At 38.1% G+C, this 16759-nt stretch overlaps 1 protein-coding gene across 2 annotated transcripts in view; it reads right to left on the bottom strand.

The window, feature by feature from the left end:
- The window catches only part of SMYD3 (SET and MYND domain containing 3), a 390515-nt gene that overhangs the window by 31722 nt on the left and 342034 nt on the right, over positions 1–16759 (bottom strand). The gene's annotated exons all lie outside the window — the stretch shown is intronic.

Here is a 16759-nt window from a genome sequence, read left to right as displayed (position 1 = left end):
TTAAATATCTCAGTTTTAAATGGTGGGAAAGCATCTGCAGCAGGACATCATCTGCATAGTGGAAGTGGTGAAAGTATTTCTGGGAAAATACAGGAGGAAAATCCTGTGCTGCTGCTTGTCATTTGTAGCTTGCCTTCTAAGAGAAAAAGGTCGGCATCTGGAAAAGGAAACACATGCCTACAGCTGAGTTGGCAGGGGTGGGAAGGTATCCTGAAATGTGTAGGAATGTGAGGAAATAGGAAGATAGTATTTGGTGTTATGTGAGATAGGGAAATGTGAGTCCAATGCCATGTGGGAAAGAGAGTAACTCCTGGAGATTTGACAGCTGCCAAAATTGCCTTTGCAAAAAGAAGTTGATGCTCCACTGCAATCAGTAGACTGATTAGCTAAAGCTATCTAATCAGCACTAGGGTACCTTACAAACTGAGATGTTCAATTGTCATTGTTCAACTACACTAATAGGAGAAACAACCACACCCCCCACACCAAGTTTAAACTTTCAAATTTCCCTGCTGTACTTTCTCTCAAGCTGCCCTTCATACCTGGAAGAACCTTCCTACATGCATCCATAAACTCCTTTGTTAGGTATCAGCAAATCCCTCATTAAAACTCCTCCTTGTCACAGTTTCTGGATAATTCCTAGATTATGTGGGAACTGGAAACATGTCACTCGCCCACCAGTAGTCGGATCATCTAAGGCTGGAAAGAACTGATGTCCTGGTCATACTCTGTCCTTGTTAGCTTGCTCTTCATTGACCTGCTGGCTTTATCTTCTGTGACAGCCAGGGAAAAGAATCCCTTTTTTACCCTGATAACAAGATTTATGGAGCCATCATCTGTCTGCCTGTTCTTCTCTAGTAACTTTTGAATCTACTGGTCAATTTTAGTTAAATTTGGCACTGAAGTAGAAATCTCAAAGGTGTTTTAGTAATCTAAAAAACTAAGATAGCAGAAGATAAAGCTACCAATACTACATTCCCCAGGGTAAAAAAGTGTGAGCTTTGCCCTGAGATAGATACAATGCAATGCATGCAGGAGAAATGTTATAAATTCTCCACTCTGGGAAACTCTGGTTTGTGCACTATAAAATCCATTATGCCCACATTGAATTCTAGAGAATCTCTGATGTGTAATAGGCACTACATGAACACTGCAGCATAGCTATCATTCAGTCAATCAGCATAAAAAGTCAGTCAGAGAGAAAAATGCAATGGAAAACACCTTCTTTAGTTCTGGAGGCCAGTTAACAACTCAATTTTTGAGCACTGGCATGATAGTATTTTTTCCTTTAGAGCTAACATGCCACTGCCCGAAGCTTTTTACAGACAGAAGTTATCCCAGTGTTGATCACAGTTGACAGCAAACTTTTCTGTATGCTTGTACATTTATGGATAGTACTTCAGGAAAGCACACATTTAAATGCAAAGAAGAAAACAAGATCTCCCAAGTGACTGTTATTAGCAAGCTATCTCCAGGAGGAGAATAAACCAGACAACATTCTACAAAGTAGGTCTATTTAATTTATTGTTATTTTTATGAAATAATGCAGTATTATTAGATAGAGAAGGCTGGATATATCTTACATAAGTATCCCTTGACTTTGGTCACTGCTATGATTTGCATCAGCAAAAAGTTAAAGGTAGGTGATAGCTTGGACAAAAGGCTTGCAGAGGTTGGTGTTAGGGATGAAACAGGACAACGTGTGGTGACACAGAAGGCAGATCATGTACAAAATTGTGGATATTTTCACACTGGAGATGGAACAATGGTGGAAGCTATTAAAAAAAGAAGTACATAAATCAGGGCTTGCTCCTTCAGATTGTGATGAGCTATCCCCAACACTTCCACAAATAACAAATTACCAGCATCAGTCAGAGGCTGGATTTATTCTCACTAACTACACACTGAATTCATTTTTCTATTACTCCAAGTTAAATAGCATCATTACCTCTGGCCCCTCTGATCGACCAACCTATCTTTGTTTTATTGTTAAAAATATTTTCAACTAAAAAGTCTGAAGTCACTGAAAAACAAAAGCTGTAAAAGAGTAAAGAAAAAGATGGCAGTCATGCAAATATCTGTCTTCACAACAATGGATACAAAATCTTGGGATGTTTTGGCCCTATACATACTCCCTGTAAAAAAAAAGTTTCTGAGAAATGTTAAGTACAGAAATACCAGCTTCTTAAGGACTGTCACAATTTGTGACAAACTCCTACAATGCAGTGTGCTTTTCAAGAAGGTGAAAGTATTGTAGCTGGAGAGTTTCAAAAGTCATGATTGTAAGTTCACCTTTTATTTCCATGAACTTGCATTCAGTAGTTTTCATTACGGATGTAAAGTTAAAGGGTAATAACTAAAAAACCCTCAGCCTGATAATAGTGGTTTTTTAATTATCCATAATTCTTTTGCTCAGCATAAGAAGGTGCATTACACAGTGAAGAGCATTCTAATGATACCTCACAAAATCTTCTCTGGTTTCTAAGTTACTGTTTTGTCTGGGTTACATGATAAAAGAATTTGTAATCTCCATCAGACTGTGAAAAGCAGGTATCTTCAACTACTGAGAATAAAGTAAAATTGCAAAATGTGGCTACACTGAAATTAAAGAGCAGATGATGCTTCATTGAACTCAGGGGGAAATAGAAACATCTGTCAACACATTGCAACAAAAACTCCTACAGTGAACAAAAGTCATACGTGCAGCTCTCTTCCAGAGGAGTTTGCTAATTTAAAAATTATGTATGTGAAAGGAGTCAGGTCTTGAATTTACGAAAGTGTACTAACCCATAAAGAACGGAGGAAAAGAAACACACTACAGGAATCACACACACAAGATTCATGCATTGGATGACAAGTGTATGAGTGTGTGACTGACTGCACTTCCAGGCACATAAGAGAGGAAGACCTGTCACTGCATTGCTCCTGAATAATGAATCATCTAGCAATAAATTATTCCAGCTAACTTTTCCCAGGGATCCTTATTATCAGATGCAATAGACACAGAGAGGTCAGAAGACCAAGTTTCCTTCCCAGCATGTGAGACTTGACATCTCTGAAGGTATGGGGGACACTTGCATATGACTCATCCATAAGCCACCTACAGCTGACTGACCTAGAACTAGCATAAGAGAACTAGCTAGATGAAACTCTAGCCTTAAGGAAGCCAAGAGAATTTTTCCAATAACTACAACAGTGCCAAGTATTCCACTTGATGGCTTTGATTTTTTTCCAAGAACATTAACCAAAGACTGTGTTGACTTTGATGTATAAAGGAATGCAGACTTGACAAAACCTCTCAACCTCATCCAGGCAGTGTACTAAGAATGGCTGTGTATGCAATGACTTTTTCTTCCACTTAAACTTCAAGTAACACTGAAGCTGCAGGCAGGATTCAAGATTTTCCTTGTTTTTAAAATTTTTTGCCCTATTTTTACTCTGGTAATTTTTTTTGCTCTATACATTAAAAATAAAACAAAATAATTATAATATACCAAATCAAAAATTCTTAGCACAAAAAGCAGGCAGGAAAGCAAATGTTTTCACTGATACTGAGCAAATTCTAAAGCATTCATTGAGATGCAGTATCTCAGAGCACTATGCGTGTAAAATGCAGGTGTTGAGCTCTAATGTCATCATTTCTAAGAGAAATATGGGCCTCAGCAGAAACAAATACACTGGCTGCTATTTGTGCCTCTTTCATGTTCCCTGCACCTTCTCCCCTTCCCCAATGGTGGTGAGAAGGGGCTTAGCTTCTGTCCATAGCAGTGCCACTGAGGTGAGCAGCAGTTGTAGGAGCACCTAAATTTATCAAACTCCTTGTGATTCATGGTTGTTCTGTGCTACCATAATAAGATAGATGTGAAGCTTTTTCACCTCCACCAGGATATTAGAAACTGCTTTTTGTTATGTGGACATTTCGCTGTCTACTAATACATTCAAATATAAGCTTAACTTCTCTCTTTATAGGCACTCTATATGTGGCCTCTTATTTTCTATAGACTTGTGGGAACTTCATATGCTTGATATCTCTGTCTTTATGCAAATTGCTAGGTAGCACCAACAAGCAAAGACACAGACAACACAATCACAGAAGCCTCATTGACACTGAAATGTCTTTAATTTCTTAGAAGTTGCTGCAAGACCGAGCTCTTACTGGGGCAACGTATGGCAATCTTTCAGCACGTCCCCGACCCTTGCCATTCCACTCTCCAGTGCTCTGGGTGGAAAGAAGATGCATGACACGCTATTTCTGGGAAAAATTGAGGGTTTGGCTCTGTTTTTTTTCCTGCAGCTATACAGGTTTTCCCATGATTTGTGTAGTCAAGATTCACTTAGGTTTGAAAAGGTACGACATTTATTGAGCCTTTCAAAAGCATGCTAATGATGTGTCCTCTCACCAACAGCAAACTAGTCCAACAGGATATCATATACCATACCCTGAAGAACATATAAAATGTAGTTTTAAAGTTAATTGAAGACTCCAGTACACATAATTCACGAGCAGAATTATATTTCCATTTTTAATATTATTTCTTACTCCTCTCACTCCGGGAAAATTTCTCGCAATCAGATGAAACAAGATCTTTGCTACAGGTACAGAAATCCTGCACTACACAGAAGGCAAGACAGTAGAAATCCATATCCTTTTTTAATTTTGGGAGGCACATTGATTTGCTTGTTTTCGAAAAATAAAAAAAAAACCAAGCTTCTGAAAATCTAGCCTTTCTTCACTTATTAAGCTGATTTAGTTCAGTACAATACAATAGGATAAATGTCAATGCAGGCTGCCTGAAAATTCCATGCCAATGTTTAACTGGTGCAAATTTTGGAACAGAAAAACTAAATTGTCACTGTCATAATGGCACACAGCTTAAAATCCTTGGAGTATTGACTATGGTGAAGCTTTGACGTGGGGTTTATTATTTCTTCAGATTAGCAAATGGTGGAGATTAGAAAGTCACCTTCAAGGATATAAATATAATGTCTTCCTTACATACATACCCTAGTGGAATTCAACTTACAACTACATCCATTGTCTGCAGAGTTTTACAGTATGCTTCAACAGATCTGTAGGATGCTTAACATTTTTTTAATTAAATGTTACAGGTTTTTATATAATTTCCATACAACTCTACCTCATTTTTATAGATGCTAGAATTTTAAGACATGCCTGCTATGGACTTAATTTTCCACTGAACTGTAATGAGACTCCAGTGTCTTATTCCTTATGTTGTTGTAGAATCCTTAATCTTTTTTTTCAGTTCCTTAGGATAAATCCTCAATGATTCAGTGATTTTTACCCACCTCATTATTTTAGAAGAGAAGCATGTCTTTCAAACAAAAGTTCCTTCTTGATGAATTTCTGTGCACCTATTAATGTTGGGTTCCTCACATTTAGCTACCAGCACCTTACTGGAAATTCAAGCATATGTGGCCTGTGTTTATTTGGGTTAAAACAAGTAAGCATCAAACAAATCTGATAGAAGCTGCATGCTTGCACAAATCAATCTATTTTACAGGTTCCATCTGCTCTTAAGTGCTTCCCAGAGAACAAACACTGTGTCACTTTACCACATATTTCCACTGCACTATCCCAAACACACTTAAGCTGCTGACAGATTAATGCTTAGTTCACTTGTGGCATACATTCTTGGGTTCTTACACATGTTCTTATAAGGAAATGGAACTCACTAAGCACTTAATCACAAGTTGGGGTAGTGTTATGGTCTTGAATGCAACACACCAACTCTGTTTGAGGAACAGGCTAAGGTATCTCTATATAAGCCGTCTCTGTCACTGGTACTGCCAAAGACTCTGGAAATCAAATTACTTTTGTCAACCTCAGTTAAACAAAAGCAAGCAGAAATTTGCCAAAGGGTAGCCCTGTGGGCTAGGGATGAGCCACCTGAGGAGTGTGCAGAAATGGTCTAAGGATTGTGCCCTTTACTGGAAGCCAACTTATATGGCTTAAGTGTATATTGGCTTGAAGCCATTACAAAGAAATATTGATAAAATGACTCCAAAGACAGGTAATTAGAAACAGATACAAAAAACAATAGCAAACATACCTGAAGAAACATACAACCCAACTTTCTAAATATATCACCAATTCAGTTAATTGTGAATTTACCTGGTTAGGAAGCAGTGACAGCAAGAGGAACTCATATGAGTGTATGCAAAATGTGAACATACACTATGAATATCTGCATCTGTGCTTGAGAAAAAGGTGAAGTTTCATGGAAAATCCTTTGCATCCTTACTTGATGTAAACCAAGTTCAAATGGTTCAGAGCAGTCAACAACTTCACCTGGTTTTATGCTTAAATACAGGACACAAAAAGGAAGGGGTAAATAGCAGAGAAATTGTAAGTAAATTTTCTTCCATATTCAACCTGGTAAATATTTATCCAGTTCTGATCTTTGAAATAGATTTTACAGAAGAAAACTTAGTACTTCACTCCCTAAGCAGACCGATCCTCCATTATGTACACCACACCATTATCACCAACAGTGAATCTTAGAATCATAAAAGTTGGAAAAGACCTCTAAGATCACTGAGTCAAACTGTTAACCCAGAACTACCGTGTTCATCAATAAACCACATCCACAAGTGCTACATCCACACACCTTTTGAATACTTCCATGGACAGTTATTCCATTGCTTCCCTGGGCAGCCTATTGCAATGTCTGATCACCCTTTCAGTGAAGAAATTTTTCCTAATATCCTATCTAAACCTCCCTGGCACAACTGGACATCCATTTCTCTTGTCCTGCCCTTGTTACTTGGAAGAAAAGACTGACCCCCAGTGAAGGGCTTTTGCCATTGAATTGTATGTTGCTGAGTGCCATGGTGAAATTGGAATCCACAAGCCACCTTTGATTTCCATGGAGATGTGTCCTTTTGATTTATGAGGAACTTCGTTGTTACTCTTCCCTTGCTTAGCTTAGCAGGGTCTGAGTACAACTCACTGTGGGTTTTTCTTAGTGTCACTGGATGCAGTAAATGCTCTCTACCCTGGTGTTTCACTTTCAAAAGCACAGTGAAAGTCCTCACCCCTGCAAATGGGATGGGAAAAATCCTGTCCTGCTGCAATACTTGGAGTTAGTTGTTCTTTGATGGACACAGTTGAACATATCAAAGGTTAACCACTATTTTCTTGTTTTCCTCAAGGTATCAGAAGACAGGAGTACCTCCTGGGCACAATGCTGGTCTCAGAGCAAGGCAGGGGGTTGAAAACACGGGGTACTTAATGAAATTAACAATTTCAGTTAAAGTCAATATACTTTTTATTTGTATCAGAGATTATGTCAATGCTCTCTTACATGGAAAAGACCTTCCCCCCACCTCTGTTTTTCTCCCTACTGGCACAAGCAACCTTGCACAATTTGATAGCATCTCTTGATAAATATCCAGCATTGGTAGAGCTCATTTGCACTGCAAACTTGCCAGCAAGACAATACGCAGATGAACTGAATCCAGACAGGTAGCAACAGATAAAGCTTGAGTATGCATTCAGGACGTTATCTTACTGTAAGCATGTAAACCTGTTTTTCATCTCAAAATTCTGAGATGTGGAATTGGTAGAGGTAATATTACCCAACTTGGTTACGCATTCTGAAATCCCTTAAAAAATAAAAGGCCTTATGACAGTGCAGTACTGAGACAAATATCTAAGATAACTTATCTTTACCTATTGTCATGAGAGTAAGCAACTAACTAGTAGGACATTCCCCTGGTCATAAGTTACTTTGTGGGATTTTTTGGTAAGATTGCAGAAGTTACACCGTGTTTCATAAGACACAATGTCTATGTTTCAGAACACCTCAAATTGCAACATGCAGGAATTTCCCATTCTCCCTCAGCAAGGTCTCCAGTTGTATTTACATACACATTTTAAAAACAGCTACTTTGTGCTACTGTCTAAAGCAAAGTTTTCCACAAAATGCTTTGGTAAATCTTGCACATTCCCCATATGTTGAGAAAATTAACATGTTAAATATTTTTTCCTTTTTATGACTGTATATACTGGGTCTTTTGTTTTGCAGCAATGTAGGATCTAATTCCATTTTTTAAAGTCTGCCAAGCACACTATTGCATGAAAATATTTTCTTTTCTCTTTCTCTTTTCTAGTTCATCAACAATGATTCGAGTAGAAAGACCTGGTTCAGGATGCTTCTACTTTTTGGTTGTCACTTTTGCCAGTTTTCAGAAGACTTCTGAAGCGCTGGCCAGCCTTGAAAGTACATTAAATCCTTGGTGTGCATCATTCAACATACCTGAATTAATATGAAACGAATTCATGATGTTGTTGTAATGAACACACTTTGATTCCAGAACTTCACCTTTCCTTCTGGCAGCCCATCAGCCATATCTTCCAAGAGCACACTGCATGGCTAGAAAAAGCTGATTTTTCTTTTAGCAAAGTTTTTTGAAATTGTGGCAGTATCCTTTTTTCTTTGCCCTCTCTCTTTTTTATTCTTTGTGAGGATGGGGAGAAGTTTTAAAAAAAGGCTTTTCCTACCTAATTTTGATATTTCTAGGCTTCTTGTCATTGTTCTTTGTTTGCCTGTACCCTATACCTATACTCTTCCTTTATTGGTCGTGTGTGCCTTGAATACCTCAGTTTTCCTCCAAGATGACTTTATTTTGTTGTAAAATACATATTTTTTATTATTAATTAGTAGAATTGCACCATTTTCTCAGGGTGACTTTTTCCTCTTTGATATATTTATCTTGCTCTCACTTTTGTCAGTTTTTGTGGCCCTTTTTGTGGCAGCTTCTTTCTGTTTCTCTGAGCCTTTTTTTCTTAGCAGTGATAGCCTGCCTTTTGTTAGCCTTCCAGAATTTCTAATCAGTTGCTGTCTTTTTTCAGCTGTCTACAAACAATCATCTGCTTTTTGTTTCTTCCTTCTTACTTTCATCTTCAAATTCACCACAGTAAAGGTGATTCAGGCTTCTGTGTCTTGCCTGATGATGAAATGACAAACTGAACCTGAGGAAAGAGGTTCCAGTATACTCAGGGGAAGACAAGGACATCTGGGAGAGGAGAAGCACTGAATCACCTGCTTAACCATGGAACCGGTTTGTCTGAAGGCTGACAAACATCTCAGGATTAGATACCAACAGACAGTGTTTGGGATTCCGGCCTAAAGCAGATAGAATTTCTAATAGAAAACTAGAGTAGAAAGGAAGGAAGAAGCACCTTTGGTGGTAGCCAAGGGAATACATGCAGAAGGATTTTACTAGTGCACATAGGGTCACAACACAACATGAACTCTCACTCGAAATTGCATAATTCAATATTAGATGTTGTACAGATAAGTAAGGAGAAGATTAGCCATTGACTAAATTTCTGAAGGCCAGGAACTGTTGTATTTATGAGGTAGCACAACCAATGCTTATGTAGCAGTCAATATTCTCAGCATTTCCTTGAGTAGCAAGGAAATGCTGAGAATTTGTGTCACAATTCTACTGGTAATTATATGAGGCAGAGTGCTATCCTAATGTGGCTGTGTCATTTCTCATACCAAGATTAGATAATTTAGAATTAGTTTAGATAATTTAGAATTAGTTTTGATACTTCCAGTGTTCCCTTTATAGAAGGACTGGATTTTATGGTTTTATGGGGTTAAGGAAAACTGACCAACAAACCCTGACCAAGGCAAGACAAATATAGTTCATAGAGATTTGATATGTTGGATAGGAGTATGCATGAATCTGTACAACCAAGGTAACATTATGCACAAGCTCAGTAAACACAGGAACTGAAAATGAAGATATTTCTGGTTTTCAGGAACATCTGAGTAATGCATTCCTAATAAGATCTTCCATTACATTTTAGCCCTTTAATGGGTAAATTCAAGATCCAGTGAGTTTGTAGTCTACCATCACATCAGTAAATGTGTGGTCTCCAGGATTTGCTCACTGCAGTAATTTACAATTTCCTCTCATCTGCATACTCTTTCTTTCCTCTTCCTTTCCTGCCAATATCCGTCTGGGAAATTTCAGCTTTACTCAGCATCACCTATTTTACTACAGAGCTTCTCTGATCTTCACTCTCTGGTTTTCCCGGTGGATGGATCATCTCACTTGGAATTTATTAATTCCTTAGCACAGTTCTTATTTGACAATACTTCAATTTTCAAGGTCTGCATGCCCCCTTCAAAGCACCATCTTTACATCACCCACTCTCCCTGGGCAATCTCATTGATTCACCCTTTGAACAAACTCTATATTATTCAATTTCTTTGCTCTCCTTATTTCTTGCTTCTTTCCTCTTCTCTTCCTCATGACTATGTTTTTTCTTTTCAGTAACTTTTCTGATATTTCAATAGAAAAAAAATACTGCTTTTTAACCTTTCTCAGACTTTATCTCTAATGTCGCTTAGACTGTTTTCTCGCTTAAATACCCCAACTTTCCTTTTTCACTACTGTTCACACCTCCACCACAAGAAACTCTTAATTGATTTCCTCCTTAAAAGTCCTGCCAAGTCTCCACTCTATGCCTCCTCAATTCAAACTGACAATTTATTCAAACAAAGAAATAGATATTTTCTGACTAAAATCAGACTCTTCCTAATTCTCCCCTCAGAAAATGCATTGTTCCTTACAACTTCTCTGCTTCTATTTCCTGCATGACCTCTCTTTTTTTTCTCTTTCATCAGAGATAGAATTGTAAGTTTGTCCTTCTTTTTTAATGGTTCTCCTCCCCTTTGTCTCACTTTTCACCATAACTTCTGTCTCTAGCATAGCTTTTGCAAAGCAATACTCAGTTATTGTCAAAGGAATGCAAAACTCCACATATGCTTCTTATGTCTCTATTCTTTAACTGCTTCTTTAATTGTTCCCTTGACATCACTCCCCAATTCTATTTTAGTTCAGGTTCTAAACAAACCTTTGTTTAGAATCTGTATGTCATCAACTCCACCCTTTTCTTCCTAGCAAAATTCATACAGACACTGTGAATTCCCCAAAATTGTTCTCAAAATCATTCCAGTTGAATAACTACACTGCATTTTTTTCACAGCACACAGATCTTTGTAATATCCATTCATGCACTGGGAGGCTAGTATATGAGAGCTTTGTATTTTCCTAATATATGTTTAACACTCGCTTCAATTTTATTCATGTGTGTCCTTTAATTACTGTGTAATAGCAAGCACACTAATGAAAACAGCTCAGGTAAGGGCTGCATAAGTCAAATTGCAAGCATGCATGTATGAAAAGGAAAAAAAAAAAAGGATCCCTTTATTACAAGACAAAGACACCAACTATTACTGCTTAGGTTAAAAAAATTCAAACCAACAAAAATGAAAGCCAAACTGAATCTTTCAGTTCTGGTAGGCAGATAGACTAGGACTAAAACCCTTATTTGAGATAAAGCCTGAACTCCTGAATGGTTAACATCTTAATCTGAAAGAGATCCTACAGTGAAGAAAAAGAAAATAAATCTCTACAGATAAAGTTATCATTGGAAAGAACACAGTTCTTTTTAGAAGTGTCTAAAAACACCCTGGAAATGCTATGTGAGAGATGGAGAAATAGCACCTGTAGTTGTGTCAGAGAAAAATGAAACTCTGGGAAACTCAGTAATTTAGTTCACTAACATCACTAGGAGATCACTATCTGTAAAATTCAGATTCAAATAGCTCCTGGCATAAGTGAAAGGTGAAACTAAAACTAAACCTGAAACTAGAAGCTCAAACTGAAGATACTAAGCACCAGTATAGAAATATAGAGTGACCAGATGAACACTGACAGAAAAAATATTGCAGCGACGGAGATATTTAAGAAAATCTTAGCCTACCTAAGAAATGTGGTATAAACTGAATTAACACTGATGTTGATGAACTTCTACTCATGTGTGATAGAGTATATTTGGCAAACTAGTGTCATCAAAATCATACCTGAAAAAGAGCTGGCATGACTGGAGAGAATAGTAAGAAATTCTACCCATACACACAATATGTGAAAATGGGGAAAGGTAGATGATGGAGCATCTATGGGAGTGCGTTTGCAGAAGTCATCGAGGATTATGCAGGTCAGCATCACTTTGGGGAACAACACATAGTTGTGATGGAAAGATGCAAGAAAAACAACTAGGAAAGAACCAAAGAATTCAAGGTGGTGGTGCTATGCAGACAAACAGCAAACCAGAAAATCCATTTCTTATGTCGGAAATGGATCGATTAGGATGTAGATAACTTAGGCACCAGACCAGTCATAAAACCTCTCTTTTTCATTTTTGGAAAAGGCTGTTGGGACTGAATGGGAAGGAAGAGGGGAAGAATGGAAGACCTAAGTGGGCTGCTGAAGTGTTTTAAGGGATTCCTAAATATATTGCCCAGTGACAGACATTCTCCCTGTTTATCTATAAAATAGGTACACTGAAGCGAAAAATTGTACAAATATTGCTAGAAACATCTGTCTTTTGGAAGAATTATCAACAATGAACCCGAGACAGTACACTCTCTAATTTATACTGGGTTTTCCTCTTCTTTTGACATATTCTTCTCTAACCATGAGCATTTTCTAAAACCCCAGCAAAGTGAAGAAGGTAGATTTTATTCTTTCTATTCTTTGTTTCATTCTTTCTTTGAATTGCTTTCTCCACCTTCACATTTTTCTCTCCCTCTATTCCAGAGGTAAGATTTATGTTTACAACTGATGGTTTATGATTAAGACACTGAACTTTGGTCACTGAATTAGTACTGTCTGTGGGTTCAGAAATCTGCCAGCCAGGCACGAGTCCTCAGGGGACCTCCCACAACCAGGGTGCCGACTGGCGCCGAATCCCGGCTGTAACCCTTAAGCAGTAGCATCCCCCAGTGGCCCTAGTTATCACTGCAGTGGTAACTTTTTTAGATAATTTTAGGCACTCTAACTTTCAATGTAAATTTAATTCAAGTGCCTCAGAACTAGCCAGGACTCAAGAGTCTGTTCAACTCAGTAAAGAACCATATATACTTGATGAAAAAATTTATTTTCAGTTACTGAATATGCCATGTGTGTATTGCAAAACACATAGCTGTAAAAGCAGGATTTTTTTTTTTGTAAAATGCATTCAAAAAGGGGGTAAAATCGGATCAAAAGAAAATCAACCTCTTTGTTGGAGAGCTTTCTTGAAGAAGAGAAAATAGGTTTAGATTTTTTTTCCAAGAATATTAGGTTCTACAGCTATTTTTGGCTTTTTTACAAGATCAGGACTCATGGAAGGGATACTTTAGCAACCTTCAATTTTTAATCTGCCTTTTGATTGAAGTTCACATATTTAGAAACTATAGTCCATCATATACATTGAATTAAAATTCTAAATCAAAAATCCCTGGCTGGTGTTTAATTCACTCAATGAAAATTCAACCCTATTCTCAGAAAATACTCAACAAGAACATCCCACATCCCAGTCACTATTCTTAAACCCAGCCCTTTGCAAAACAATCCAAAACTGCGCTCACTGGGATTGCTTTCCCTGTTCCCTAGAAGAACTCAGTCGTTGAGGAAAGGTGAAGTAATTGGTACTTCAAATTGTCACTGGAAGAGAATAGGAGAAGGTAGAAGGGCAGACAAATGATGCACAGGTAACACAAATGTGGGATGCTCGCACCTACCCAGCTCCCTCCCACTCCAGAAGCAGAACAGACACATCAGCACAATCCCTGTATCAGTGCTGACTCAGCAGAGAGAGGATGGAGGAGGAAGGATGTGCAAGGCTGCCAGAGGAAGAGCCAGAACAGCACTTTTGCACAACTCTTCTGTATGTGATGAAAAGAAGGAATTTTCTCTTGTTAATGTTGGAACCCTCCAGTAACTTCTAATGCTGCAGCAGTGGAGATGAAGGGTTGTTAATTAGAACAACCCATATGAAAATCAGTGGGACTTGTACATTAGCTTGAAGTTCAGCAGGGGATTATAAGCAGTGCAGAGCAGAAACCAATGAACGTTTGTCCTCTCTCTATCAGAATCTCACCAGACCTGATGCCACAAGAGCCCAAAGAGGTGGCATGGCTTTATCCAGTAGGTAAATCCAGTAGTTACTTCTTTCCTCCTATTACTCTTGTCACAATAGCTGAGTACCTCTAGTAGAGTTTTATAACAGATGCATAATTCCATTCTCTGGTTGCAGTGTGAAGCACAGAATACTTGAGACAAGCGGAAAAAAAAACCCCAAGTCTAATCCCCAGAACATATGTGCCTTCTCAGTAATTTAAGGGCTAAATGCTGGGGTCCTTCCTCTGAGGTAACCTAAGGGAAATCTGTCTTTCTCAGTATCTCTGAATCTGATCCTTCATGAGCAGCAGTCAGCCCAGTGTGAATGTGCTGAGATATGACAAACCCATGTAACAACTCTTGCTGATATTCTGTTATTCTGTGGTTAAGGCTCATGAGGATTTTTGAAAGGAAGTTTATTTTTGCAAGCTGCTGAGTGCTGACTATGACGCGGGGCAGCTTTCACTTAGGCAAATGTCTTAACTTTTGTTAAGGCTCTTGGGCAGATAGGCTACTACTGCGACATTTACAAGTAAAGCCTGGCTTGGCTTAGGCTATTCAGTGAAAGGAGATGTAGGTTTTAACAAATAATAGACAGCTATTTTTTGGCACAAAGAGAGGAGGCAGTTTTTCATCTTGGCAGACACTACCTCTCCCCTTCTTTTGGAAGTTCTAAAAACATTTCAGAGGTCCTAAACAATGCTCCTCATAGGTTATTGTCACTACCTAAAACATAGGGGCTGGTATTCAGCATGACAAATCAGTTTTATGTAGTTTAGTCATCTATCTCTGCCAGTTGCATGAAGTGGATGATTCTGAAAAAGTCAGCAACTATCATAATGAAAATATACGTTACAATACAATGTGTCACACAGCATTGAAAATTAATCCTGCTGCTAAAAAAATAGAAAATGCACAATAAACACATTACCTGAAATTAATAGTGGTTTTGACCAAATCTCCAGAGCCTTTAAAGTTGTAAAAATGATTTCCTATTTATATGGACTGTGTGAATTCTCAGGTGATTCCCTGTGGAGAGTTGTATGAATACTTTTTCCAGAGCTGAGGAAAGGAAAATAGGTAGCTATAATGGAACTACAGGAGCAGCCAAGCAGTAGATTGATTCAACAGGAGAAATTCAATGTATCCCAAAAGATTTCCTAGGATTTGCTCTCCTGCTGCTTAGGGCACAATTTGTTGTAATGAGAAACTGAGGATTTTGTTTCAGGTGTCAAAGCTTGTAGTGACGACTTGAAGGTATAAAGAAAAAGCAACAACTGAAAATCACTCTTAAATAATGCTTTTGGATGAGAATAGAACAAGGACAAGCTCTTCAAGGTGCAAAAAAGGTCAAATATCTCATGTAAATAACATTCCTTCAGAGATACTAATTGGATGCACAGTTGAACCCTTTCCTTCATCTCCAAACTGCTGCATTAAACAGCTTGAAAACTACAGTACACTTCCACAAGCAAAACAAAGAAAGCTTTATTAAATTATCTGGTAAAATTGCACTCAGTCTCACTGTAATCTCTGCTCTCAGTAATGACTACAGAAAAAAATACTCAGTTTTCAGTTGTGAAGAACTGAGCCAACTGAGTTATAAAGAAACCCAAACCAAATGAAAAACAGTGAGGTTCAGGTTTTTTATTTAATAAGGGAACATTTAAACAGGCAGACTATTCTGTTCATCTGGAGCATGCCACATGGTAGAAAGCTGGCAGGAAGCATGTTCTGCTGCAGTACTACATAAGCCATGTTTAAAAGGTTAAGTGGGACATGCTCGACATGAATTTCACCCTGCAGAAATGTGAAAATTTGTAGGTATTCATGTCCTCCTCTGTGAAAAGGAATAATCATTATGAACACAGTGCTACTCTACCGCTGTGATGTACCACAGCCTATGCAGGTTTTATTGATAATCACTTTTTAGTGAAAGCTCTGAAACACTATGTTGTTTCTCAACTGGAGCCCAGAGTTTTATTCAGAAACAGACTGCCACATGGAATTTCCTCAGGCAAAATGCTGAATGATGATGGCATCCCCACTTGACTAGGGAAAACATGCAAAATCTGAAATGTTCATATTCACAGCTAACATATTGTTCAGCTCTAGCATGCTCCTCACACTTTGTTCTGAAACATTACATGGTGTATTTCACCGGAGGAGAAATGGATGCTCCAAACAATACCTTACCAAGAATGAACATTCATGTGTGAATGACATTACATTTGGACATTTGGGACAGGCTTACACTTAGTTACAAACAATGCAACTATCTAGAACCCAAAGATTTGAGTCTTAAAAGTTTTTACAACACAGACCAAAGCAGATAGCACCTCCCCTTTCTCTACTAGATGACCAAAGTTGCATTACAGCTCCAGGCTCCAATCAATTTCAAACCTACCACATGATGTATGATCTCCTAGACTATCCTTCCTTAGCAACAAATGACTATCAGACTCAGAAACCCTCCCAGCAGGTAGCATAGGAATAGGTACTGACTAGGAGAAAAGAAAAGTAAATCCTTCACCACTTTGGCTCCTTCCCAAAATAAGGATCAGGAGCTTTTTAATTTCCAGTTGAAATTGCATTTTGCAAGACTTTTTTTTATCCTTTCTGTAAATTCTATGTATAGAGTATGCAGAAAATATATACTGTTTCAACCTGCTGCCTGTCCCTCAGGTCTGACCTATCTCAGCATAAAACACTGACACCCTCATGTCAATGGAGTCTGAACCAGAAAGTCAGTTTCTGATCAGGAATGGGG

The sequence above is a fragment of the Pseudopipra pipra genome, chromosome 3, assembly GCF_036250125.1.
Source record: "Pseudopipra pipra isolate bDixPip1 chromosome 3, bDixPip1.hap1, whole genome shotgun sequence".
NCBI classification, from domain to species: Eukaryota; Metazoa; Chordata; class Aves; order Passeriformes; family Pipridae; genus Pseudopipra; species Pseudopipra pipra.
Note: the sequence above shows the minus strand (reverse complement) of the source record. Positions and strands in the feature narration are given on the sequence as shown.